Genomic DNA, 25,925 nt, shown 5'->3' on the forward strand with positions numbered 1-25,925 from the left:
TGTAAATGGCTCGATTGCTATCATGTATTGTCTTGCCTGTACCTCGGTACATGTGACAAAAATCTAAACCAGAATAATAAACTAAACTGAACTTCTCCAGAAATGCAGCATTGGTTATTGTTCGTGTGTGACAGTTTGAGTGTGCGAGTCCATGCATAGGTGTGTTAGCACATGTATGCGATCGTGAATGTTAGGCAACGCACAAGAGTCGCCACATTTTGACGCCGACAAAGTTACAAGCGCTGGCCGAATAGATCTATCTCCTGCCTGCCGCCGTACCGCGTCCTGCCTCGTTCTGCGGTTGCTCGCGGCTCCCACTTCGCTCCCGAGGCGCAGCTCCAATCGCCGTCCGCGGTGGGCGAGCCGGCCTACCGAAGGGCTTGGCCCCGCTCACCGGGATCACTGCGCTTCTCGCCACGAACACCCCGGGATCCTTCTGAATCCCAAAATGTGCAAGTGTGCATGCGTGTCTGCGTGTCGGAGTGCGGCAGAGTTTGTAAGAGTGCCTGGATTTGTGTCTGCACGAGTACGTGCATGTGGAAGTGTGCGTGTGCATGTGAGTGTGTGCGCGTTAGTAAGTGTGGGTGCAACTGCGATTGAATGCATCTTTGTCTTTGAGCGGGAGCGTGCACGTGGGTTTGTGAGTAACGACTCTTTCTGTGTGTGAGTGAGTGTGTGGCTGTTTGACTGTGATACAATGTGAGAGAATATGTGGGAATGTGAGCTTATGTGAATGTTTGCCTATGCAATTGTTTGATAATGAGAAAGCATGTGAGTGTGTGAGCGGTGCTGACTCAAAGAGCCAAAAGGCCTCCTCCTTCACCTATTTTCTGTTATATGATGATATTGAATAAGTGTGTGCACGTGAGTGTGTTTGTGCGTGTGTTCGAATGCGTGCGTGTCTGTTTGTGCTAGTATGTATATAGGTCTGTCAGTGTGAGTACATGTGTGTGTGATTGTATGTCGGAATATATGAGAGATTATTTGAGTGCATGCGATTGTGTGTATGATGTGTGTTCGGGTGTGGGTAGGTGTGTGCGCGTGTGTGACAGGGTTTGCGTGTATGAATGTGTGTACTCACACTTGTGTGATAGCATTTGTGTAGAGACGATGATTGTGAGTGTGCAAGAATATCAGTGTGAGAGTGTGCGAGTGTGTCTGTGAGTGTCGTTATTGTGTAAATTTGCATTGCTATGAGTGAGCGTGTAAGTATTTGTGTGTGTGGTGAGTTTGTTGGTGTGTGCAATCGAATGTAAATGTGTCAGAATGTGTGAGTTTTCGTGAGTATATGGGAGCGTGTGAGCGCCTGTGAGTACGTCAATGTGTAAGTGTCTACGTGAGTGAATATGTCCAATGGTCTCTGTGTGGATACATAGATACATACACATAGACAATAGGTGCAGGAGTAGGCCATTCGGCCTTTCAAGCCAGCACCGCCATTCATTGTGATCATGGCTGACAACCCACAATCAGTACCGCGTTCCCTCCTTCTCCCCATACCTCTTTATCGAACTCTCTTTTAAATGCATCCATTGAATCGGCCTCCACTGCCTTCTGAGGCAGAAATTCCACAAATTCACAACTGTCTGTGAAAAAAAAATCCTCATCTCAGTTTTAAATGGCCTATTCTTAAACTGTGGACCCTGATTCTGGACTCCCCCAAAATCGGGAGCATTTTACCTGTATCTATCGTGTCCAATCCCTCAATACTTTTTTTGCTTCCATGAGATCGCCGGTCATCCTTCTAAATTCCAGTGAATGCATGCCCAGTCTCTCCATTTTTTCATCATATGACAGTCCCAGCATCCCGGGAATTAACCTCGTGAACCTACGCTGCACTCCTTCAATAGCAAGAATGTCAACACGAACATTTGATGCAGATTTCGGCCTGTACTCCACCATGCTTCATGAAGTCATTAACTATATCCTTCAACTTGCTGACATTGAAACAGTGGTTATTGTCCTGACACCATGTCACTAATTTCACTATCATCGCTTTATACATCGTCTCCTCGTGTTACCTTATTCGACCCATCTCAAAGTTTTCACCTGCAAACACGTTGATAAAATGAGAGCCGAGTTTAGAAACAAGGAAACATATGTGCAGGAGGAGGCCATTCGGCCCTCAGAGCCAGCACCGCCATTCATTGTGATCATGACTGATCGTCCACAATCAATAACCCTTGCTTGCCTTCTCCCCGCATCCCTTGGTTACACTAGCCCCTAGAGCTCTATCTAACTCTCTCTTAAATCCATCCAGTGATTTGGCTTCCACTGCCCTCTGCGGCAGAGAATTCCACAAATTCGCAACTTTCTGGGTGAAAAATTTCCTTCTCACTTCAGTTTTAAATGGCCTCCCCTTTATTCTAAGACCGTGGCCCCTGGTTCTGGACTCGGCCAACATTGGGAACATTTTTCCTGCATCTAGCTTGTCCAGTTCTTTTATCATTTTATATGTTTCTATAAGATCCCCTCCCATCCTTCTGAACCAGTAAATACAAGCCTAGTCTTTTCAATCTTTCCTCGTGTGACATTTCCGCCATCCCACGTATCAAACTCGTGAACCTACGCTGCACTGCCTCAATTACAAGGATGTCCTTCCTCAAATTCGGAGACCAAAACTGTACTGAATACTCTAGTTGTGGTCTTACCGGGGCGCTTCTCAACTGTGGAAGAACCTTGTTACTCCTATACTGAATTCCTCGTTATAAAGGCCAATATGCCGTTAGCTTTGTTCACTGCCTGCTGTGCCTGCACGCCATCATTCAGGGACTGGTGTACAAGGGCACCCAGGTCTCGCTGCACCTCCCCTTACCTAATGCAACACCGTTGAGATGATAATCTGCCTCCTTATTTTTCCCGCCAATGTGGATAACCTCACATTTATCCAGATTGTACTGCATCTGCCACGCATCTGCCCATTCACTCAACCTATCCAACCTGCAACCTCCTAACACCCTCTTCACATTTCACAATGGCACCCAGCTTTGTGTCATCTGCAAACTTGCCAATGTTGCTTCTAATTCCCTCTTCCAAACCATTAATATATCTGGTAAACAGTTGAGGCCCCAACACCGAGCTTTGCGGCGCTGCACTCGCCACTGCCTGCTCTTCTGCAAAGGACCCGTTTACTCCTACTCTTTGCTTCCTGTCTGCCGACCAACTTTCTATCCATGTCAACACCCTACTGCCTTTCGTGGGTTTGGCCGCATGGTCGCTAGTGTAAAGGAAGTATAGTAGCGAACTGAAAACGAAAACTTATGAAAACATCTCTGCAAATTTTTGCTGTCTTGGGCAGAACTATTCCCAAACCAGTCTGTGGTCCATCCTCACCTTATGCTTTACAATAGTGCATCTGTGGAGGTTTCAAGAACATGTGCGAATCTCCTCAACAAGACGAGTGTGCCTTCTCGCTTGTTTGATCGGCATGGTTGATCCAAGACACATCGGTGGCGATATTAACGCCAAGCAACTTGAAGCTCAATCATTTCCACTAACACAGAAGTGAGCCTGATTACGCATGCACTTCGCCGTGCTTCCAGAATTTAATAACTAGCCTCTTCGTCTTGATGACATTGAGGGAGAGGCTCTTGTTCTGACACAATGCGAGTAATTTCACTATCTCTTTCCTGAACTCCGCCTCATCATTGTCCCTGCTCCGGCATATCACAGGGTTGTCGTCAGCAAACATGTTGACGAAATTAGAGTGAACAGTGGAGAGTGTGAAGAGAGAATCGTAGGGGACGGATAAATCATCCTTGCAGGGCGTCGACGTTAAGTGTTTATGGAGGAGGTGTTACACCTATTGTCACTGACTAAGGTCCGTGGGCAATCGAGCCGAGGATGCAGTGGCAGAGGGCGGAACACATACTTCGGCCCTGGACAGATGTAACACGGCCGCAAGGCCACAAACCACTCCCCTCCCCACCCCCCACTGTGGACACAGGTACACACGGCCACTAACCCCTCCCCCCTCCCCACCCCCACTGTGGACATAGGTACACACGGCCACACGGCCACCCCCCCCTCCCCAACCCCCGCTGTGCATACAGGTACACACGGCCGCACGGCCACACACCCCCTCCCCACCCCCCACTATGGACACAGGTACACACGGCCACACGGTCACCCCCCTCCCCACCCCCACTGTGGAAATAGGTACACACGGCCACACTGCCACCCCCTCCCCAACCCCCGCTGTGGACACAGGTACACACGGCCGCACGGCCACACACCCCCTCCCCACACCCCACTGTGGACACAGGTACACACGGCCACACGGCCACCCCCCTCCCCAACCCCCACTGTGGACACAGGTACACACGGCTACACGCACACAATGCCAAGCTCAGGTCTGTTCTGACTTTTACCACCATAATTATCAAACTGATCCTGGCCTGAAGTTAATTTCCAGACCTGGCTACATTAGTTTACAATTGCCACTTGTCCACAAGGAACTTCGCTCCATCCCTGTCTGTATTTCATAAATGTACATCACCGTTTCCTGTGGTAGAGGGTACTCTAGATTCGGGTCTATCTGAGAGAGTAAATTACATCTCATCTCAGTGACGACAAGGTAAAATCATATTCTGATCTTCTGATCCTAACGTAATCATCCTTATACCCGTTGCTTATTGCTCTGAAGGTCTATCCCGTCAGGGAAAGTCCCACAAATCAATGGCAATACATTCACTTGTTGGTCTTAGCAACTGTACACAGAAGAGGTTCTGATCAATAGTTGGTTAGTCTCACATCCACTTTATGCTAGGGATAAATCTCGACTTCTGACTCTACACCGCTTCAAAGGTAAGCATCACCTTCTTTAAAACAGGGAGAGCCAGGGCATAATATTCTGTGGTCCAAGTGCTGGTAAATGTGTTTGAGTATTTGGATAGCATTGCCCCGGAGATTTGTTGGGCCTGTTTCTCTGCTGTACGACTATGACTCTTGATCAAGTCTTTGCACGTTTCTCCGCACGTGGTATCACCGTCAGTAGTTAAGCAGGAGAGTACTGCCATTTCCTTGTGTGTCCGAGCTGGGAGGGTGCGGACTTTATTCATTCCCTGGAGCGAAGGAAGCTCAGGGGTGATGATATGAAGGTGTGTAAAATCATGAGAATGATGGGTAGGATGAATGCAGTGTCTTTTATCCAGGATGAAGAATCAAAAATCAGATACCATAGGTTTAAGATGAGAGGGGCAAGATTTACGAGGAACCTGAAGGGAAAACGACGCAAAGTGGGGGCTGGGGACATGGCTCGAACTTTGATAAGATCATTCAGTTCTGACATTACATGACGTTCCTTCCTGGACGGACGTAATCGGAGTCTTCTAGATGTATTTACACCTGCATTGCAGATGCCCGGCAATTAGTACGGCCCACTGTACGGTATCAGGTGTTTTCGTGTGTTCATCCTCCTGTGCCCACTCCTCACCTTGTCTTCGCATTAGTCCAACAGTTTATTTGTGGATAACCCCCATTCAACACCTTATTTTGTATATCAATCCTGCTTGTGTTACATGGACAATCTTAGTAGATATCATAGTTGTTACTTACGTCAGATCATTAGCTTAGGTAACGTTCGGCTAACCCTCATGTTCCGAGATACAGTGAAAAGCGTCGCTTTGAACGCTGCCCATTCAGTTCAGGTATGCCATACATATTTACAATCAGTTAAGATCCTGCGGATGAAGCGAGGAGGAATATACAGAATGCAGATTATTGTTGGCTATTTCCATTAATCCCTGAATTGTCCGTGTATTTGTGAGAATAAACAACATTTTCCCAAGCCACGTTGCCTAATTCTGCTCTCCTTCGAACCGGACAAGTGCAGCTGGAGATTTCGAGTTATGTGAAAACACAAAGCAATGAATTTGTGCCAAACATGTTATTTAAGTCTGCTGAAGTGTACGTCTGGAACAATGGATGATGCAATGCTTCTGTCAGCCATGAAATATCCCGCTAGGATCGCGTTGTTGTAAACAATTAAGATGAGAAGCGTTTTAGGTTTTAGATTCAGGTTTAAGTTTATTATTGTTCCATGTGCCGAGCCACAGTAAAACGCTTTATTTTTCATGGTATCTAGACACATCAGATATACCATATATAGACAGTAGCAGTTCAAACTCGAGGACATAAGACGGTGGGGATATGGAATTACAACGAAAATGAACTGCCAGGGGAAGTATTTGAGGCAGAAATAATTGTGACAAAGATTGAGACTGTTTCATGATTCGGAAAGATTTAGAGTAATGTGGATGAAATGTGGATAGGAGGGATTAATGTAGAAGGGGCACAATGGTCCGCATGGGCACGCTGGCTGGAAGGCCTGTTACCGTGCTGTAGGATTGGATAACTATATGACAAGAGATAGAGCAATGTGGAAGATACAGAGTGCAGAATATAGTTCGCAGCATTGGAGCGTATTGTAGTGCATCAATTACTGAGACAATATCTAGTATCCGCAATGGTGTAGAGGCGAATTGAACAGTACCCTAATCTATGGAGGGACCGTTCAGAACCTTGATAACGAAGGAAAATAAGCCAATAATAATAATAATAATAATAAACATTTATTTTTTATAGCGCTTTTCCAAATGCTCAAAGACGCTTTACAAAAACAGTCAAGACATAAAAACAAACAGACAAACTATCCTGACGGAGAAGCGGCGAACAAATAGCGCCAGCGTCCTCTCACGTCAGGGTCCGGCAGTAGACAATAAAGAACACAAAACACACAATTACAATTTTTAACACAAACAGCCATCACAGTGATTGCTCCAGGCACACCCTCACTGTGATGGAAGGCAAAGAAAAGTCTTATCTCCTCCTCACTCTTCTCCCGTGGTGCCACGAGGCGATCGAGGCTCCCGACTTTTGAAGCCCCCACCGGGCGATGGAAAGTCCCAGGGCCGAGCCGAGCAGGCCGATGAAGGTCCTGAGCCCCCACCGGGTGATGGAAAGTGCCGCGGCCGAGCCACGCAGGGCGATCAGGGGCCTGCGAGCGGGTCAATCAAACTTCGTGCTTCGGGGCGGTCGAAGCTGCTACGGCTGGAGCTCTCGAAAGCCGGTCGCCAGCCAGGACCTGCGAGCACCTGATGTTCCGGTCTGCAGGGCCCACGGTCGAAGCCTCCGAGATGGTAAGACCAGGCCCTGCGACCGGAGTCTTCAAGGTCGATCCCAGCTGGAGGCCGCCGACTCCACGGTGTTAGGCCATAGCACGGACGGAGACACAACACGGTAAAGGTCGCATCTCCGTTGAGGAGGAGATTAGAAAAAAAGGTTTCCCCCGCCACCACCCACATATACAGAGTTAAATATAAATCAAAAGAATCATTTAAACGATAACAAAGACAAAAACAATAAAAAAGACAGAGAGACTGCCAGTGAGCCGCAGCTGCAGAACGCTGCCACGCCCCCTAATGCTTTATCCGATAGTGCTCGCTTTAAAGCTTCTATATCTTGTGCATGACTTCAGTAGGGGAAACAAGAACTGGCTGGTTTGGACAAGTCTTTGATTGCGTTGGCCGTTTTATTTTCGAGGCAACGTGATGTGTAGCTGGAGTCAATGGTGGAACGTTTCGTCCGTGTGATGGAGTAGCTTACATTTATAACTCCCTGCAATTACTCGCGGTCCAGACAGACATATACCCGATCCAAAATGTGGTCCAACCCGACAGTATGCTGTCTACGGTACCTCCTGAGAACACTGTAAGAGTTACTGTTGACAGGCATCATTTCCTCAGACTCCACCTGAAGTAGAGGCGTCAGTGTGCCATCTTGGATGCCGCTTCAACGTGCTTGTCCCGCGACAGGTTGTTGGTCAGTGTAACTCGTGCAACTTGTTCTTACCTATTTTCAATTCCAGACCAGATTTGGTCTTGGTTTCCAGATAAAAAAAAGGTATCGCAGTGGACTGAAAACGAATCCCTGCACGACTCCGGTGTTATCCTGGAGGAAGTGTAACCTGTCCTCACTAACTGAGGACTGTTGGTGCTAAAATCGAGCATTGAGGGGTAGAGTAGGTGAAGATGCCTCTGTCTCGGCGTTTGGAGATAATACACACTCCATCCCCTATCACATAACGGTACACTGATGAATGCATAATTTAAAACGAGAGGCTATTCCTATTTTGAATATTAAACGGGAACTGAACTTGGACTTATATTAATCCATAGCTGGTCACATCAGTCTTCATTTGCCTATTGTCCACAAACACATTCTCTCCAGCCCTGTTTGAACGTAATGAGTTATCATCACTAAATTTCTGGGGTACAGGGTACTGGAGGTTCAGGTATATTTGCGAGCGTAAATTGCTTCTCATGACGTCACTAAATACTTACTCTGAAACTTGTATCCTAAAGTCAACACCCATATATCGGTTGTACAATGCTTTCAACATCTGTCCCGTCCAGGCCTCGCAAAATCCCACATTTACAGTGTCATTCAAATCACTTGTATTCTTCCAAACTGCATATCGTAGATGATGTGATCAATTGTGGTTCATTTGGCAGCTCCTTCATCCGCAGGATCAATCTCAATTTCAGCCTCTACATCGCATTGTAGGTAAGGATCTCCATCCTTAAAATATATAGTGTCAGGGCATGAAATTCTGCGAATCAGATGCTAGTAAATGGGATTTCGTAAATGGATAGCATAGACATAGTTGCTTGGCTCCTTTCTCTGCTGTGTGACTCTATGACTCCCGGACAAATGTGTGCACGTTTCTCCATTTGTGCTATCACCGTCAGTAGTGAGAGCAGTGCTTCGCTATTATTTCCCTGAGCTACACCGAGAGATGATAACTTTATTCCTTGGAGCGCAGGAAGCTGAGAGGTGATCACAAAGGCGTAAAATGGAAAGAGATATGTTGAATGCACATGGTATTTTACCCAGGACAGGGAATCAAAAAACAAAGGTCATGGGTTTATGGTGAGAGGGCAAGGTTTACAAGGAACCTACCGGGAGGAATTCACACCCAGACCGCGATGCGTGTATGGAACAAACTCTCAGAGTCGTTAGTTGAGATATGTTGAGTCGAAGCTAGCATCTCTACAGTCACGACGTTTGTAAATATCGCTGCCATCTCGACAGCAGGAGGAGATAAATAGGTGACCAACTTTGGTTATTTGTGTTGAACAATAAATGTTCGTCAGGAACTGATTCTGCAGCAAAGTCCAGGTGCGCTGACACGTTAGTTCACACTCCAATGCAGAGTACGGTACAACACCAGTGTTTGCGTGCTTGCACTTGACGAAACGGGGCCACATCGTGCATTAGCTTTACCAGCATCGGAGCTTTGTTAAGATCATCCATTTGTGACATTAGATGCTCTTCCTCTCTCCATGGATGTCTTCTGAGTCATCAGAGTATTACCTGTTTTTCCTCTTGTATGTATCGATGCCCGGCAATTACTGCGGTCTGTCATGCAGGAGCAGCATTTTTACTGTGTTACTCCTCCTGCCACAGTCAGCACTTTCTCTTCACATTTGTTCAACAGTTGTTTGTGCTTAACAACCATTCATCACGTCTCTTGAATATCAAAACCGTTTGGGTCCATCTTAGTTGCCATCACAGTACGATCATTCCGGCTCTGGTAATATTTCGTACTTATCTCAGATCATTGGGTTTGGTTAGGTTAAGCTAGAAATATTACTGTCACACGTACCGAGGCACAGTGAGAAACTACGTTGCCTCCTATGCACTCAGACATACCATAATCAGTTCAAACAAATTCACTAGACTGAGCAACGGAGAAAATATAGAAGGCAGTATGTATTTCATAATATAGAATATCATCCTGACCATTGTTCTTTGTTTGCATCAAACTCCAAATTGTCCGTGTATTTGTAAGAATGAATAACATTTGCTCAAGCTGCATTCCATAACTCCGTTCTTCGTGGAACTCGACATGTGCAGTCGGAGAATTCAAGCTGTGCATAAACATAAACAAAGATATGTACAGTTGTCGGGAATTTTGAGAATTATGTGGAAGATGATCAGATTATAGTTTGGTTAACCCTGGTGCTCACAGACTGGGGGGGGGGCATGATGGGAAAGTTGACAAGATAGAATGTAGTTAAAATAGCTAAAGCTGAACCATTCTGCTGAGAAGCAGGGATTCTTATCAGTAGGCGGAGAATAGTCCTTTGTAGTTATGTTTAGGTTCTTATCTGTTGCATTCTTGCATTACAACTGCGTTTGTTTACCCTGTTTCGCAGGCAAGTCTCCCAAAGGTTGACAGATGATCTCATTTGCGATGGGACTCCATTTGGCGAGGAGAATCAGGTCATTTATGATATCTGAATGTAACATATATGGGTGGGAAATTTCTAAACACAAGAGCCCCAAGATGAAAGTTAAATCTGGGGAAACACAAAGATGAAAGTTTACAGGGACATTGATGAATGATGGTTTATTTCAAATCCACAGGTAACCATTGTGTCATGAGTGCATAAGAATCCTACAGTGACTGTAAGATGTTGAAGCAGCTTGACCTTGCTCACATTGTTTCTCGATGTACATCACTAAGGCCTTTATTAAACCGACTTGTTCGATGGCCTCACCACTGGTCTACGAGTCCTTTATTTTGTGCCTGTGCCTATCTGAGTAAATTTAGATATAGGTTACGGGTAAAGCATAAAATCCGTTCCCACGTGTACAAAACATGTTACTTAACCGTGCCATGTTTGCGCGAAGGATGATGCAATCCTTCGATAAACTATGAGAACCTTGGTTTGTGGTGTTGTAAACAATTAAAATATATGGCGCATGGCGTTTTAGCTTTTGTGTTATATTCGTTATTGTCATATGTACCGAGGAACATTAAATACCTTTTTTTCCATGCTATCCAAACTGGTCACATGTACCATACAGATACAATCAGTTCAAACGAGAGGGAAGAGGGTGATAGGTCTAAGGATTCACACAGGGGGTGGTGGGAATATGGATTTGCACAGACGGTATAAGGAATGAGCTGCCGAAGGACGTCGTGGAGGCAGAAGCTATGGTAATATTTAAAATACATTGGACAGGTACATGGACAGCTCATGGACAGGTACATGGACAAGGTTTAGAGTGATTCTGGCCAAACTCTGTGGCCGTACTTTGTTAATAGATGGAGATGCAAAATGTAGAATACAGTTTTTAGAATTGTAGCTGTATTGTGGAGCATCACTTTTTAAAAGTCCAATATTTGCAATGGGGTAGATAGGAATAGAATATGGTGGGACCGTGCAGAAGCCTGATCACAGAGGAAAATAATCCATTGGTGGTGGATTGGGCTACACATTGAAGTCTCTGCAATTTATCGTGGTCTCGTTAGAGCTGCTCATAAAGCAAACTGTGATACAACCCGATAATGTTCTTTCTATGGTCCATCTGTTGAAGTTTTACAAGAATCACTTTTGGCATGCCAATATCCACCGTTTCCTTGTGAAGTAGAGGCGTCGGTACGCCTTAGTGGGTTTCGTATCAATGTGATTGCTCCACGACATATCGTTGGTTATGTTAACTCCATGTAATTTGAACTCTCAGCCATTTTCCAACCAATGCGATTGATGCAGATTGGGGTAAATACTCGGCATTGCATCCCCAGGCCAATAACTATCTCCTTCGTCTTGCTGACATTGAAAGAGGGGTTATTTTTATGCCACCATGTCAATAAGTGAACTATCTGCTTCGTGTACTTCGTCTCGCCATTGCTCATCATTCCACCATTCACAATGATGTCTTCTGCAAACTAGCAGGTGCAATTAGAGCCGAATATGGCCACACGGTTGCGACTGTAAATGAGCTAGAATAGCGGACTGAGACGGATCCTTGCAGTGCTCCATCTTCGAAGTTATTATTTTTAAGGAGGTGTCATCTATCCTTACTAATGGTGGGCTGTGGGTGCTAAAAATCGAGCATCCAGTGGTGGAGCGGGGAGGTTATCCCTCGTACCAAGAGTTTGGAACATGTCGTTCCTCCAAACATGCACAGAGTGGTGGATCTCATCAATTGTTGATCCTTTGACAGTCCCTTCCTCCGCAGATAAATTTTGACTTCATCTCTGCACCGAAGGTAAGTAGTTAAGGCGGAAATTATGACAAACGTTCAAAGACAGTTAGACTGTCTAATGAAAGGGAAGGATTTAGAGTAGTGGCCGAAAGGTGGGTCGGAGAGATTAGTGGAGATGGGGTACACTGGTCGGCATTGGTAAGCTTGGTCGAAATGCACGCTGTCCATTCAGTTCAGATATGTCATACATTGATACAATCAGTCCTGCAGATGAAGCGAAGAGGAAGACAGAGAATGCATAATATACTGTAATTCATTAAATAGAATGTCACGTTGAATATTGTTGGTTATTTCCATCACACACTGAATAGTCCGTGCATTTCTGAGAACGAATAAGATTTTATCAAGCCACATTGCATAATTCCGTTCTTCGTAGAACTGGACAAGTGCAGTTGGAGAATTCGAGTTCTGTGAAAACGCAAAGCAAATAATTTGTGCAAACATATTATGTAAGTGTGTAGAACTGCACGTCGGGAACAATGGACGATGCAATGCCTCTGCAACCTACGAAACATTCATCTGGGTTCGTGATGTTGCAAACAATGCAGATGATCGGCGCGTTACGTTTAGCTTCAGCTTTAGGGATATTATTGTCATACGTACCGAGGTGCAGTAAACCACTTTGTTCTGCATGCTATCCAAACAGTGTACATATATCATATATGGATACTATTGGTTCAAATTCGAGGACAGAGGCCACTGGGTGTATGGATCCACTCAGAGCGTGGTAGGTACATGGATTCGCACAGCGGGTGGCGGACGTATTGAATGAGCTGCCAAAGGAGGTAGTTGAGGTCGAAACTATAACAACATTTAAAATACATTTGGGCAAACACAAATAGGACGATTTCGGATTGATATTTGCCAAAAGCGGCAGCTGGAATTTGTGTAGATGGGGTACATTGATCGGCCGGCTGGGCAGAAGGACCCTTTCCAGCGTTGTGCGACTCGTGACAATAGATAGAGCAAAGTGGCAAATACAAAGTGCAGAATACATTTTTCAGCATTGTGGCGCATTGTTGTGCATCAATACCTGAGACAAAGTTCATTGTCCAAAATGGGGTAGAAAGAATTGTTCAATACCCTCGCCTACGGATCATAAGCCTGTTAACGGAGGAATTTGAGTTATTCCTAAGTCTCGTGATGCGCGCTTGCAAGCATATGCACCTGTTGCCAGATCGGAGCAGGGGAAAGAAGAACTGACCGGGATTGGACATGTGTTTGATTGTGTTGGGTGTTTGTGTAATGTTATGCAGCATGAAGTGTAGACGGATACTGTGATTGGTTCTTTCCTCTGTGATAGACTTGGCTAAATATACAACCCTCTGCAATTTCTCGCGGTCTTGGCAGAGTTGTTTCCAAACCAAGCTGCGACGCAATGTGGCAATATACTTTTTACCGCAAAACTCCAGACGTTTGTAATAGTAACAGTAGACATGACAAATTTATTTTTGTTAACATTTTTGTGCCTTCTTGGGTGTCGCATCAATGTGGTTGGTCCACGTCAGATAGTTGGTAACATTATCGCCAAGCAACCTGAGCTCGCTATCATTGTGATTTTGTACCATTGGTGCAGATCGGGGCACGTACTACACTCTGCTTCCTCAGTTCAATAACTACCTCCTTCGTCCTGCTGACATTGAAAACGTGGTTATGGTGGTGACACCGTATCAGTAAGTTCTCCATATCGTTCGTGTACGTCGTCGCTTCGTTGTCCATTATTCGGCCCATCACACCAGCAAACCCTTCGAAATACTTTGAGCCGAAATTGGCGGTACGGTTACGAGGGTAAAGAGGATATAATCGTGGACTGCAACTCATCCTTGCAGGGCTCCGATGTGAAAGTTATTGTGCAGGAGGTGTCACCTATCGTCACCGATTGAGGACTGTTGGTTCTAAAGTTCAGCATCTATTCTTAGAGGGGGGGACATGATTCCGAGGTCCGGGTGTTTGGAGATAACAGCCATTCCCTCCCAGAGCACACACAGGTAAACACGGGCGCACGCACAATGCAAGCTTGAGTCTGTTCCTGCTTTCAGTATCATAGCTAGCGAAATGACCTGGGACTAATATTAATTTCCATACTTGGTCACATTAGTATCCACATTCCTATTGTCCACAAATATATTCACCCTGGGGACATTATACCATCGAGTGGGGGAATTCATGGGTGAGCTTATAACGGTGTATACCGTCATGAAGAGAATAGAAAGGGTGATCGCACGCGGTCTTTTATCCAGGATGTAGACCGAAAAACCAGTGGTCAGAGGTTTAGAGTGAGATAGGCAAAAATCACAAGGAACCTGAAGGGAAGACTTTACACTCAAAGGGTGCTGGGTATCTGAAACTATTTGTCCGGTGAGTTAGTTCAGACAAGTAGAGCCGATGGTGGCATTTCTACAGCCAGAGCTTGTGGAAATACCGCGACCAACTCGACTGTAGCAATAGGTAATCAGATTTGGTTATTCCTATTGCGCAATGAAAGTTAGACAGGAAATATTTTTGCCAGACGGTTCAGCTGCACTGACGAGGTAGTTGACACTCTAATGCAGAGTGCGATACAATAGCGGGGTTAGCATGAGTGTGTTTCGCGAAACGATACCACACCGTGTATTTGTTTGGCCAAGATGATTCAGTTTTGACATTAGATACGTCATCATTTTCCCACAGAAGTTCCCCGAGTGTCCTGAGTATATTCAGTAATTTTATTTCCCTTGGGGAAAGAAAATGATGGGTGGATGTATTCATACAGAGAGTGTCAGATACATTAACTGAGGTGCTAGAGGAAGTATTTGAGGCAAAAATCATCATTAAATTTAAAAGACATTTGGACAGATACATGGAAAGGTGTAAATGGAGTCAATAGAAGAGAGGTTTGTTTGTTTGTTGACCTGGCTGCGTCCACAATTCGCTGCAAATTCTTGCGGTCTTGGATGGAGCTGTTCCCAAACCAACCAGTGACACATCCTGATGATATGCTTTTTATGGTGCTTATATGGAAGTTGGTGAGTGTTGCCGGGGACAAGCCAATCTTCCTAAGCATTCCACGGCAGTAGAGGCGCTGTTGTGCTTTCTTGGCCGTTGCTTCAATATGAGTGGCCCAGGAGAGGTTGTTGGTGATATTTTCTCTTCGCAATTTGAAGTTTTCAACCGTCTCTCCATCGGTGCCTTCAATGCAAATTGGGGTATGTTGGCTTCCCGAAGTCGATCATTATGTCCTTTGTCTTGCTGACATTGGGGGTTTCGATCGCTCTCCCTGTACTCGATTCACCAATATATGGTGTCCGGCCCACAATTGTGGTGTCACCTGCGAATTTGAAAATTGAATTGGATTTTCCATGGCTGCACAGTCGGGGGTGTACCAGGAGTAAAGAAGGGGCCGAGAACGCATCTATGTGGAGCTCCCGTGTTGAGGATTATCGTCGAGGTCGACCTGTCCCCTATCCTCACTGAATGGTGTCTGTTAGTCAGGAAGTCGAGGGTCCAGTTTCAGAGATGAGTACTGACACTAAGTCCCGCGAATTTGGAGATGATCTTGCATGGTATACTGGTATGAAAGACAGAACTGTAGTCTGAATAGGAATCTGATGCCGGTGTCGCTCTTATCCAGGTTTTCCAGTGGTGAGGGGAGAGCTAGTGCGATGGCATCGTCCGTGGGCCTGTGGTGGCGAAACGCAGTGGGGCAAGGCCGCTAGGTTGACTGCATTTAATGCGTTTTATAACATGCCTTTCAAAACATTTCATGATGATGGAAGTCAAGGCCACTGGATGGTAATTGTTTAAGCTTGAGGTCTCGCGTTTCTTCGACTTTGGAATGATGATGGTCTTATTGAGCATGTGGGTACCTGAGAACCGAGTCGGGAGAGATTAAAGCTGTCGACATATACTCCCCCTAGCTGGTCTTCGCAGCTACTAAGGACACGGCCAGGAAATCCGCCTGGGCCTGTTGCATTTCGTGGGTTTACTCACAGGAATCTCATGTGGATAGGGTGGTGAAGTAGGCGTTTGGTATGCTTGCCTTTATAAATCAGAGCATCGAATATAGAAGTTGGGATGTAATGTTAAAATTGTACAGGGCATTGGTGAGGCCGAATCTGGAGTATGGTGTGCAGTTCTGGTCGCCAAATTATAGGAAGGATGTCGACAAAATGGAGAGGGTACAGAGTAGATTTACTAGAATGTTGCCTGGGTTTCAGCACTTAAGCTACAGAGAGAGGTTGAACAGGTTGGGTCTTTATTTTTTAGAGCGTAGAAGGTTGAGGGGGGACTTGATAGAGGTTTTTAAAATTTTAAGAGGGACGGACAGAGTTAACATGGGTAGTATTTCCCTTTGAGATTGGGGAAGATTCCAACAAGGGGACATAGCTTCAGAATTGAGGGACAAAAGTTTAGGGGTAACATGAGGGGTAACTTCTTTACTCAGAGGGTGGTGGCTGTATGGAATGGGCTTCCGGTGGAAGTGGTGGAGGCAGGCTCGATTTTATTATTTAAGAGTAAATTGGATAGGTATATGGATGAGAGGGGATTAGAGGGTTATGGTCTGAGAGCAGGTAGATGAGACTAGGTCAGGGAGAGTGGTGGGCGTGGACTGGTAGGGCCGAACGGGCCTGTTTCCGTGCTGTAGTTGTTATATGGTTATATGGTTATAAGGAAGGCTGATCAAACCTCTGCTCCAGTCACCCTGGGGAGAAACACACTGGAGTCTGAAGAGTCAGATGTCACCGCCGTTTTGACCTTCTGCTCGAAGCGGACATAGAACGTATTCAGTTCATCAGGTAGGTTTGCACTATTACCAATGATGTTGCTGAATTTTTTTGCATCCAGGTATCTTAATCAGACCTTGCCACATTCTCAGTGTGAGCCAGAGATTGTACTGGGACTCGGTGTGTCCCGGTATTGTCTCTTGGCATCCTTGCTGGCTTTTCAGAGGCCACAGCGTGGCTTCTTGTACCGCTTGGGATCGTTTGCCTTGTGTGCATCGGATCTGGCCTTCACCTGTGAATGTACATCCATGGTTTCCGTTTGGTGAACACTCGCATTGTCTTCGGCGGCACAGTCTTCCACTCACTTGTTGATGAAGTTAGTCACGGCAGAGGCGCACTCGTTCAGATTAGCTGCAGAATCCCTTACCATGGACCAGTCTACTGACTTAAAGCAGTCCCGTAAGATGTCATCCGCGTCCGTTGACTAGCTTGTTACAACTCTGCATTGGATCCTCCTCCATCAATTGTTGTTTGTTGGCAGGGAGCAGAAGCACAGCTCGGTGGTCAGATTTCCCGAAATGTGTCCGAGGGACAGGGCGACATGGAACAATCCCTACAGGATGGACGAGGCGAGCCTGGACGTGGGAACACATAAAATGCACTGAAGGGACACAGTGGAACAGTTCAATGCCGAGTAATGGTCCTAGCTCCAGTTTGCTCATTGTATTGTTTATTTAGCTGGGTGGATGGGTGTACGTTCCTGTGTATTTCTTTTCACACACCGTGGGATTTCCTTCATGGAGACCATCAGGAGCCCACATAGAGACAGGAACACCAGCAGACAGAGACGGGGAAAAACAGAGACATAGAGACATGAATACTCACAGAGAGAAGTAGGAATATTCACGGAAACAGACAGGGCCTTCCACTAATTCTACGTAGGTTTGCCCTCTCCTGGTTTGCCATTTGCAAGAGCACTCGCCTATTTCCACATTTACAGTTTCCCTCCGCTAATTTCACATTTGTTGTCCGCCATATTGAATCCCCATTTGTGGTGTCCTCCCCTAATTGAACATTTACCGGTGTTGTCCCATAATTACCATATATAAGGACCTTCCGCTGAATGACTATTTAATGCGGTGCCCCAAAATTGGGCGAGCCCCTAGTTTGAGTAGTTGAGTATCTAATCCCAGTTCCGTCGATAGAATGCGCAATTTAATTAAAAAAAACAAGTGAGAAGGTCTGTGATCGGTTCGAAGGATGGCCTGTTTCCGCTCTGTATCTCTAAACTAAGTTTAGACTGTGGCAAAGGCCAGTGACCAGCAGGTGATGGAAGAGGAAAATTAATATCTTCCACCAACACAGAAAAAAAAGTTTCATATCAAAAGGGATACTGAATCTGGAATCCTGCAACAGAACGCTGGAGGAACTCAGCTGGTCAAGCGGGTCTGTGAAGCAACAGGTCTCATTCGACGTTGCGAGCCGTTGCCCAGTAAGGTCAAGCACAGGGAGCTGTATTATTGAAAAGTAGGTAACGTTATCATGGAGACAGGCAGGGCGGAACATGGAATGTGATGTGTAGCATAGCGTATGACTGAGGGTCGGAATGAGATGTTCCGTCTGTCTGTTCGGGAGGACAGGATGAAGGTTCTGACGGAACAAATGGGAAGTGAGGAGAAAGATTCCACAGAGATAAATAGACAGGGGGAGGGTGGGGAACAGATCGACGACACTGGGTGTAAACATATCGTCTGGATGTTGAGGTCTGCCCTAGTTAATTGTGGAAAGCTGCAATATGAGACCAGAACGATGCAGTAATGCTAGTAGCATGTTGACCTTCATAACGAGAGGATTTGAGTATAGGAGCAAAGTGGTCCTTCTGCAGTTGCACAGGGCCCTGGTGAGACCACATCTGGAGTATTGTGTGCAGTTTTGGTCTCCTAATTTGAGGAAGGACATCCTTGCTGCTGAGGCAGTGCAGCGTAGGTTCCGGAGGTTAATCCCCGGGATGGCGGGACTGTCATATGAGCAAAGGTTGGAAAGACTGGGCTTGTTGTCACTGGAATTTAGAAGGATGAGAGGGGATCTTATAGAAACGTATAACATTATAAAAGGACTGGACAAGCTAGATGCAGGAAAAATGTTCCCAATATTTGGGGAGTCCAGAACCAGGGGCCACAGTCTATGAATAAATGGGAAGCCATTTAAAACTGAGGTGAGAAAAAACCATTTCAGCAAGGGAGATCAGAATTTGTGGAATTCTCTGCGACACAAGGCAGTGGAGGCCAATTCAGTGGATGAATTTAAAAGAGTTTTGGACAGATCTCTGGAGGCTAGTGGAATCAAGCGATATGGGTTTACTGATTGTGGATGGTCAGCCATGATCACAATAAATGGCGGTGCTGGCTCGAAGGGCAAAATGGCTTCCTCCTGCACCTATTTTTCTATGCTTTTCCTTGTTTACCGGGAAAAGCTAACGGTTGAGAATTCCATCCTGGGTCCAGGGACCAGCTCACAGTGAGTAATAATTGGCCATGGAACACATTTAAATGAATTAAAAATTCTTGTTTTTTATTAATGTGTGCTGATTGCGATCTGAACTAAATCTCCGCTGCTCCAGGGAGGCGGATTGACCATGGTTTGGGCAAACTGCGATGACCGGTAATCAAACCCTGGCCGACTGCTCAGCAGGCAGCTGGTGTGCTGTGATCAATAACTGAAGAAAGCAGACGCACAACAACATGTATTTCCCCCAGATTCCAGAGCAGCAGTAGTGACGATCAGAGGCAACACATTTAGGAAAGGAAATACGGAAACTACTCACTGCGAGAAATTATCCCCAAATGATCAACTGGTTGGTTTTTATCCGCTTGGGTAGCAGTTCTCGTTCTGTCCACGGGATGTCCCCATAACCCAAAAGCTGGAAGTTGCGCAACGCCCAGGAAGTATACACCCGGGATGGAACTAAAATTAGAGTCAGCGCTCAGTGTCTGAGCAGCTAAAAATAGAACTTCGCACAGCTCGCAACAGTTGACAAATTGAATCTTTGATATAAAATGTTATTTTCAATCAAGTGCGGTTGATTTCTAAATTATGCCCAACCGCGGAAAAGCAATAAGAGGCCAATTCGCGACTCATGCCCGGCTGTCTTCCAGTCACACAATTCCACTCTAGTTATAGAGTCAACCAGCACGACGGAAACCTTATGGAACAAGCTGACTATGCCACGAAATAGTTCAGTTAGCTTAGTTCAGTAGGACTGAAGGCTGAAAAATCCCCAGCGTCCGATGGTCTGCATCCCAGAATACTCAAGGAGATGGCTCTAGAAATCGTGGACGCATGGGTGATCATTTTCCCATGTTCAATAGACTCAGGATGAGTTCCTGTGGATTGGAGGGGAGCGAATGTTAACCCATTTTTCAAGAAAGGAGCGAGAGAGAAAACGGGGAATTATAGACCAGTTTGCCTGACATCGGTGTTGGGAAGATGGTGGAGTCAATTATTAAAGATTTAATAACTGCGCATTTGGATAGCAAGAAAAGGATTGGTCCAAGTCAGCATGGACTTATGATGGGGAAATCCTGCTTGCCTATCTTCTGATATTTTTTGAGGATGTGACAAGTAAAATGGATGGAGAGGCAGTGGATGTAGTGTATCTAGGCGTTCGGGAAGCCTTTGGTTAGTTCCCACACGGAGATTGGTGAGCAAGATTAGAGCACATGGTATTGGGGTCGGGTATTCAAATTGACAGATAATTGTTTGCAGACAGTAAGCAAAGAGTAGGAATAAATGGGTCCCTTTCAGAATGGCAGCCACTGGCTAATGGAGTGCCGCAAGGCTCGGTGCAGGGGCGCAACTATTTACCATATATATTAATGATTTGGATGATGGAATTAGATGTAACACTGGCACGTTTGAAGATGACAGAAAGCTGGGTGGAGGTGTGAACTGTGAAGAGAGTGTTAGGAGGTTGCAGTGTGACTTGGACAGATTGAGAGAGTGGGCAGATGCATGGCAGATGCAGTATGACGTAGATAAATGTGGGGTTATCCACGTTGGCGGCGAAAACAAAGAGGTAAATTATTATCTCCATTGTGTCAGATTCGGGAAAAGGAAAGAACCAGGGGCCACTGTCTAAGAATAATGGGGAGGCTATTTAAAACGGAGGTGAGAAAAAAAGATCACCCAGATAGGTGTGATTTTGTGGAATTCTCTGCCACAGAAGACAATGTAGGCCAATTCACTGGATGCATTTGAAAGTGAGTTGGACAGAGCTCTTGGGGCTAGCGGAATCAAGGGATATGGGGAGAGGGCAGGCACGGGTTACAGATTGTGGATGATCAGCCATGATCACAATGATTGGCGATGCTGGCTCGAAGTGCCAAATGGCCACCTCCTGCACATATTTATCAATGTTTCTATGCCTCTAATACCCGTTCACTATGTGCCGTCCATTTAATCGACCGGGGCAATTCACCGCAACCATCGTGTCGGCGGTCCACATACCACACAAAGCCTACACCAAGGTGGCAGCGGATAAATTATACTCTGTCATCAACTCTCTTCAAGAACCAAACCCTATGGTGCTGTTCATCATTTGCGATGAACTCAACCAATCTAACCTCGGAATGCACAGGTAACTAAAATCAACATCTCTCTCTCCCCCAGCCCATCCCCCTCGGCAGGGCTTAAGCACCCTGGCCTACACGACCAGTAAGTATGCCTGCCGTTCCATTTGTCGCTCTCGTTTGTCATCCGATCATCTATTGGTGGTGCTCCTGCTGGCTTGCAGAAAGATTTAAGAACGCAGCACCAACGAAAAGAGCAACACGTCAGTGGTCTGAGGAGACCTGGGGTCTCCATTAGGTTTGCCCTCAGTCGATGAAGTGGAACTCTTATTAAGTTATTTGCAATTTTACAGAGCGAAGGCACTGTATTCGGTCCGATTCGATGATCGTTGCGGAACATTGAGTCGTAATATGAAGGCGAATTATCAGGAAATCCACTCAATCGAAGTCCGGTCTGCATACAAAGACTGTGGCAAACCTCAATAATGAGCAGTTAATGGACGACGAAACAAATCTCTGTCATCAAACAATATAAATCTTTCATGTCAAAGGAGAATACAGATGCTGTAACCTTGAATAAAGAGACATAACTCAGCGGGTCATGCAGCATCCGTAGATGCAGCTGACGTAAGTTGAAGATTCGGGGCCACGAGACGGAGCACAAGGCATCATTGATTAGACAGTTGGAAAGTAAATGATGGGGCCGAACAGTGGCAACATGTGCATGTTCCTGTGTAGCGTAGTGCATGGCTGGGGATCAGAGTGAAGACGTTCCGTCTGCCCGTACGGGAGGACTAGATGAGGCTCATGACGGAACACATGGGGAGTGAAGAGAGAGGTTCCACTGAATGGAATAGACAGAGAGCGGGTGCTGAACAGAGTGGCGTCACTTGGTTTTAAATGTTATCTGGGCATGTTGGGATCTGTCCTCGTCTGGGATGGGAATCTGCAATAAAGGGATCAGGAAGATGCACTTCCGTTTACAGGTCAACGTGTCAGGAATGGAAATTCCATCCCCGATGCAAAGACGACCTCACAGTGAATAATAATTGCCTATGGGATCCATTTTACTCCAGAACACCTTCCTGTATCATTTATAGGTTCAAGGTGAATGTGGAAAAGATTAGTAGGAACCTGATGGGTAACTTTTTCACGCAAAGGATGGTGGATGTATGGAACAAGCTGCCAGAGGAGGTCGTTGAGGCAGGGACTGTCCAAACATGTAAGAAGCAGTTAGACAGGTGGGACTCGTGTAGCTGGAACATGTTGGCCGGTGTGGGCAAGTTGGGCCAAATGGCCTGTTTCCACTCTGTATCAAAGAGGTCCTTCTACAGTTGTACCGGGCCCTGGTGAGACCGCACCTGGAGTATTGTGTGCAGTTTTGGTCTCCAAATTTGAGGAAGGATATTCTTGCTATGGAGGGCGTGCAGCATAGGTTCACTAGGTTAATTCCCGGAATGGCGGGACTGTCGTATGTTGAAAGGCTGGAGCGGTTGGGCTTGTATACACTGGAATTTAGAAGGATGAGGGGGGATCTTATTGAAACATATAAGATAATTAGGGGATTGGACACATTAGAGGCAGATAACATGTTCCCAATGTTGGGGCAGTCCAGAACAAGGGGCCACAGTTTGAGAATAAGGGGTAGGCCACTTAGAACGGAGATGAGGAAGAACTTTTTCAGTCAGAGGGTGGTGAAGGTGTGGAATTCTCTGCCTCAGAAGGCAGTGGAGGCCAGTTCGTTGGATGCTTTCAAGAGAGAGCTGGATAGAGCTCTTAAGGATAGCGGAGTGAGGGGGTATGGGGAGAAGGCAGGAACGGGGTACTGATTGAGAGTGATCAGCCATGATCGCATTGAATGGCGGTGCTGGCTCGAAGGGCTGAATGGCCTACTCCTGCACCTATTGTCTATTGTCTATTGTCTATTGTCTATGCATGAATTGCTATCGGAATTAAATATCTGTGCTCTCTGAAGGCAGATTTCCCGTGCATTGGGAATGTTGCGGTGATCGGAATAGAACCCCGGCCACCTGAGGCACCGTTGCCGATTGATGAAAGGAGACGCACAAATAGCACAGTGTTTCCCCCGGAGCGGGAGCTGGAATAATGACAATCTGATGCAAAAACTCAGGAAACATAAAATCGGAAAATATGCGAGGATTTCTCACGGAATGATATCGCGCGTCCGGACGCGTGAGACCAGCGGTCCGCGGTCTGTCGAGGGAAGTGTTCGGTTTCATCACGAAATGCACGTGACGGCTGTTTTACAATAGAGACATTTAGGTCTCGTCCTAATCTGAAGCCTTGGATGAAAAGGGAGATTCACACTTGGTTAATGTCCTGATCTGAGGCTTTGAAGCAAGATGACCCTGAACGGAACACGAAGGACAAGTGTGATCTCCGCCAGTCAAACAGGGATAAGAGGATTCCAAATCAGGCTGGGGGCTCAATTGAAGCAAGCGGATGCCTGGCGACTGCATTGGCTCTGATGACCACCACTGTTTACGAGCCGAACAAATCTTCTCTACTGTTGGATAACCCGCTTTGAACAGGGAAACACTGTTTCATCAATGCGTATTCACCCGCCACCCGATGGTTCTGTCTAATACATCCCGATGGCAGAGATTATAAAGCATGGAGACATACAGCGCGGAAACAGGCCGTGCCGCCCAACATCCACGTGTCGATTAAATGGACCATCTGATCTAATTCGGTTTGCCCATATCCCCGAAAACCTTTCCAAACCGTGTACCCGTCCAAATGTCCTTCACATTGTGTGTGCATCAGCATGTTTCTGGGCAGATCGTTTCACATTTCCTCAACCCTCTGAATGAAATAGTTGCCCCTCACGTTTATATTAAACATTAACACCTCTCACCTTAAACCCATGCCCTATCGTGCTTGATTTTCCTACCCTGTTAAATAGACTGTGCATTCACTCCATTTATTACCCTCATACCCTTTTCGCCTGGAGAGGTCACCGCTCAGGCCCCTGTGCTATTAGGAATAAAGTCCAAACCTGTCCAACCAAGTCCTGTAGCCCAGGCCCTCGAGTGCTGGCAACATTTTCATCAATCAAGCATGATGGCATCTTTCACGAGATCAATTCTCGGTGAGCGGTCGGTCCGAATGAACCATCTGGCCCGGTTTTGAAATCGTGCGCCTTTCAACGTATTCGCCGCCATCTGTAAACATTGGTTTGGTGTCAGTTGCAAATATACTAACTGTGGGCGCACAGGTAGAGTTTCTGCCTTACAACGCTTGCAGCTGAAGACCCGGGTTCGATTCCGACCACGGTGCTGTCTGTCCGCAGATCGTACGTCCCCCCCGTGAGTTTTCTCCGAGATCGTCGGTTGCCTACCACACTCCAAAGACGTACAGGTTTGTAGGTTAATTGGCTTGGTGTGAGCCAAGTGCATGTAGGATTGAGTTAATACGCGGGGATCGCTGGTTAGTACGGACTCGATGGGCCGAAGGGCCTGTTTCCGCGCTGTAAGTTTAGACCGTGGCAAATGACAGTGATCAGCAGGTGATGGAAGAGGATAAAACAAATATCTTCCACCAACCCAGAAAAAAAAAATCGTATCAAAATGGAATAGAGATACTAAACCTGGAATCTTGAATCTTGGAGGAACTCAGCTGGTCAAGCAGGCCTGTGAAAGCAACAGGTCTAATGCCACGTTTCGGCCCTACTCCCAGTGAGGTCGAGCACAAGGTGCTGAATGATTATAAAATGGGTAAATGGCTCACTGAGATTGTCAGGGAGGACATGGGATGTGCTGCGTAGCATAGCGTATGACCTAGGGTCGGAATGAAATGTTCAGTCTATCTGTTCGGGAGGACAGGATGAAGGTCCTGACGGAAGAAATCGGAAGTGAGGGGAAAGATTCCACACAGAGGGAGTGTGGGGGGCAGACTGACGACACTGGGTGTGACCACATCGTTTGGATGTTGAGGTCTGCCCTAGTTAATTATGGAAAGCTGCAATAGCGGAGTATAGCGGAGTCAGGGGTTATGGGGAGAAGGCAGGAACGGGGTACTGATTGAGAATGATCAGCCATGATCACATTGTGTGGTGGTGCTGGCTCGAAGGACCGAATGGCCTCCTCCTGCACCTATTGTCTATTGTCTATAATATGAGAGCAGAAAAACGCACTAATGCTAATGGGCCGTTGGCCTTCATAACGAGAGGATTTGAGTATAGGAGTAAAGAGGCCCTTTTGAAGTTGTATCGGGCCCTGGTGAGACAACAACTGGAGTATTGTGTGCAGTTTGGTCTCCTAATTTGTCGAAGGGCATCATTGCTATTGAGATAGGTTCCGGAGGATAATCTCCGGGATGGCGGAACTGTCATACGAGGAAAGTTTGAAAAGATTGGGCTTGTCTTCACTGGAATTTAGAAGGATGAGAGGGGATCTTATAGATTGGTAGCTACAGGGCTAGAACGCTAAGTAGTAGTTGGCTGGCCTGATAGCTAGATGGCTGGATAACCAGTGAGCTAGATTTCTAGCCAATAGGATGGACAGCCAGAGAGCGTATTGGCTATCTAGATAACAACATAGTTTGCTACCTGGATAGCTAGCTACCCGCATTG

Source organism: Rhinoraja longicauda, unplaced genomic scaffold (assembly GCF_053455715.1).
Source record: "Rhinoraja longicauda isolate Sanriku21f unplaced genomic scaffold, sRhiLon1.1 Scf000055, whole genome shotgun sequence".
Taxonomy (NCBI): domain Eukaryota; kingdom Metazoa; phylum Chordata; class Chondrichthyes; order Rajiformes; family Arhynchobatidae; genus Rhinoraja; species Rhinoraja longicauda.